Source organism: Psammomys obesus, unplaced genomic scaffold (genome assembly GCF_907164565.1).
Source record: "Psammomys obesus unplaced genomic scaffold, mPsaObe1.curated_primary_1811, whole genome shotgun sequence".
In the NCBI taxonomy this organism is placed as follows: Eukaryota; Metazoa; Chordata; class Mammalia; order Rodentia; family Muridae; genus Psammomys; species Psammomys obesus.
The window spans coordinates 15,211,058-15,214,541 of record NW_026596051.1 but is presented as its reverse complement, the minus strand read 5'-3'; positions in this window follow the sequence as shown (position 1 = coordinate 15,214,541).

The window sequence follows — 3,484 nt, the reverse complement described above, 5'->3', positions numbered from 1 at the left end:
CTGAGCTGATTGTCCGGCTTGTTATAAAGAAGTTGCCTTTCGTAGCCAGCATCTTGTAAGAATCATTTGTGCTGCAAATCGTTTGTTCCTGATGTATGCTAGTCTACACCTGAAGAGCCATTATTCATCTCTAGTCTTTCACAGGGCAGCCTTGTTTTGTGCACCACAGAGGGGTAGGTCTCAGCCAAGACTGTCCCTGAGAATTACCTCTCTGGGGAACCTTTTACCACTAACAGGAACAAGCCTACCTCCATCAGTACTGGCACTGACTTCAAGTATGGCTTAGGGGCCAGGAGGTTTGGGGGTGGGTTGTTTATTTGAGACAGGTCTCACTATGTTGTCAAGGCTGGCTTCGACTCCTGGCCTCGTCCCTCTGCCCCAGCCTCCTGTTTCCAGGATTACAGGCAGCTGCCGCAGCATCTGGCTTTATTTGTTTGTTTTCAGATGGGGGTCTCACTTTGTAGCTCAGGCTGGCCTTGAACCCACAATCTACCTGCTTCTACCTCCTGAATGCCGACCGTACAGGCATGCACCACCATCTTGGGCTTTGTTAGGCCTAATTTTAAGATTCTAAATAACACTAATATGTAGAGGGTCATTATTCTAGACTTAGGACTAGAGTACCTTAAGAATGTATATTTCTGGTTTCTTTTGATGAAAATAATTTTCTAGTGTGTCTGTATCTCACTAGCAGGGCAAAGCTGCTAAACCCTAACCCCTCAGCTGGGTTTGGAAATGGCACATTCCTAACAGTGTCTGGAATTCTCAGACTCCAGTTAATCTATCAAGCTCCAGTTAATCTCTCCCAGGACTTAAAATTTTTATTTTTCTTCTCTGTAATTAATTTTGCCAAGCAGTGGCAGCACACACCTTTAACCCCAGCACTCAGGAGGCAGAAGCAGGTAGATCTCTGAGTTCAGGGCCAGCCTGGTCTATAGAGTTAATTCAAGGACAGCCAAGGCTACACAGAGAAACCTTGTCTCGACACCCCCCCCCATAATTAATTTTGATTTTTTTCAACATGGCCCACACCACTGAGGACTGAATCCAGGGCCTCATGCATGCTGAGCACAACTTTACGTAAGAGCTACAACCTCAGCAAACTTTTCACATTACTAACCATTCTTGTTCCCTTGTCTGTCCAGTCTTTTGGGTGTCTTGTTCTCTTATCCATGCATTATATATTCTGGGGATGAGTCATTTGGTTACAAATGTCTTCTTCCAGTTTGGGCCTTAGATTTCTATCATTTTATTTATTTGCATGCGTGCTCGTGGAGGGGTTTTCTTGTTCATGTATGTAGGTACACAAGAGTGTTGGGGAACACATATGTACATCTATATGTGTAGAGGCCATAGGTAGACATCTATTGTCTTCCTAGCTGGACCTCCACTTAGAAATCTAAGTAGGGTTTTCACTTCAACTCAAGCTAGCTAGCTAGCTAGCTCAAGGGTTCTCTCTCCTGGCCCCCAGGGGCCCCAGGGGCCCCAGGGGATTGTAGGCAAGTCCCAATGGCCGCCTGACATTTCCATCAGTGTTTAGAACCAGTGTCCAGTCCTTATGCCCCCCCCCCCCCGCAGCCTTATCTGCTGAGCAGTCACCCCAGCCTGCCCTTCCCTTTAGTTTGGTATTTTTACTTTAGCGTGGATACATCGCTTATTCATTTTTAAATATTTTTTTTTATTTATTAATACTGTTTGTCCCAATTAGGGTTAGTGTTACTGTGACAGACACCATGACCAAAAGCGTCTTGGGGAGGAAAGGGTTTAGCGCTTACGCTTCCAGATCAGGATCCTGGAGGCAGGATCCGGAGGCCGTGGAGGGGCACTGCCCACTGGCTTGCCCATTATGGCTTGTCTAGCCTGTTATCTCATAGAACCCGGGACCACACACCCTGGGATAGCGTGGCTAGCAATGGGTCAGGTTCTCCCCCATTAATCACTAATCAATAAAATGTCCTACAGGCTTGCCTGCAGCCTGATCTCAGGGAGGCATTTGGGGACAGAGGTGAGATAGGGTTTCTCTGCATAGCCCTGGCTGTCCTGGAACTTGCTCTGGAGACCAGGCTAGCCTCGACCTCAGAGAGCCGCCTGCCTCTGCTTCCCAAGTGCTGGAATTAAAGGTGTGCTCCACCACCACCTGGCTTGGAGGCGTTTTATGAATTGAGGTTCTCTCCGCTCAGATGACTCCAGCTAGCCCACTTTTACATCTGTTTTGTGTGTAAGAGGATCACATGCGTCACGGCACAGGTGTGCAAATATGTGTGAAAATGTGGGCGTGGGAGTGCCAAGGTATGTGTGGAGGTCGAAGGACATAGCACAAGTTGGTCCTCTCTGTCATGTGAGTCCCGGGGGTCAAACTCGGGCCATCAGGTCATCAGGCTTTACCCCCCGAGCCATCTTTTTTTTAAATTTTATGCTTATGAGTGTTGTTGGCCTGCAAGCATAGCGTGTATACCACATCATGCCTACAAAAGCCAGGAGAGGACTGATAGGTACTCGCTGCCAACAAAATGAGCCAACACAAGCCAAAATAAATTATAAAGGCAGGTTTATTGGGGGCAGCTCTTGGGCAGGTTCACCGGTCCCATGGAACGGAGCCAGGGAAGTCACCATGTAGAAGGAAACAGGAAGGGGCCATGAGAAGAGAAAGAGAGAACTGAGGAGAAAGAACAGGGGTGAGAACGACCTAAATGTCTGGATTAAACTGGGAAGAGCTTCTGCTTGAGGGGAATCCTAGCCCTTGGGCTGGACAGTTGAGGGCAGAGGGCTGGGTGTGCCAGCCACACCTTGTAACAGGCAGGGACTGAGGGATGCTGGGAGAACCTGGAGGCCAGGTCCACTTTGGTTAAATAGGCCCGTCAACCGCTTGTCCTGGGTCTGAATCCGAACAAGGATGACAGATCCCCTGGGACTGTGGGTGCTGGGAAGCAAACCCAGGTCCTCTGAAAGAGCCGCAGGTGCTTTGAACCACTGAGCCCTTTCTCCAGTTGCTGCCTCCACCACTTTACTCTTTTTTTTTTTTTTAACAGGGTCTCACTGTGTAACTTAGGGTGGCCTCAAACGTGTGATCTTCCTGCCTCACCCTTCCAAGTGCTGGGATTACAACATGCCCATATGTCATTAAAAAATATCTGGGTTGGAGAGATGGCTCAGAGGCTAAGAGCACTGGCTGCTCTTCCAAAGGTCCTGAGTTCAATTCCCAACAACCACATGGTGGCTCACAACCATCTATAATGAATGAGATCTGGTGCTCTCTTCTGGCCTGCAGGTGTTACATGCAGACAGAACGCTGTATACATAAAACAAACAAAAAAACCTCACGATCTTGAAATAATAAAAATCTTGTTTCTTTATTTAAAATGTTAAAAGTTTGCTTTTCATGTTTAGGTCTGTACATGTTTTCTGTATACAATGTGCAATAGGGGTCCAATTTCATTTCTTTTCCCAGCAATTGGCTTCAGAGCAGTTTATCAAAGAGTGAGCT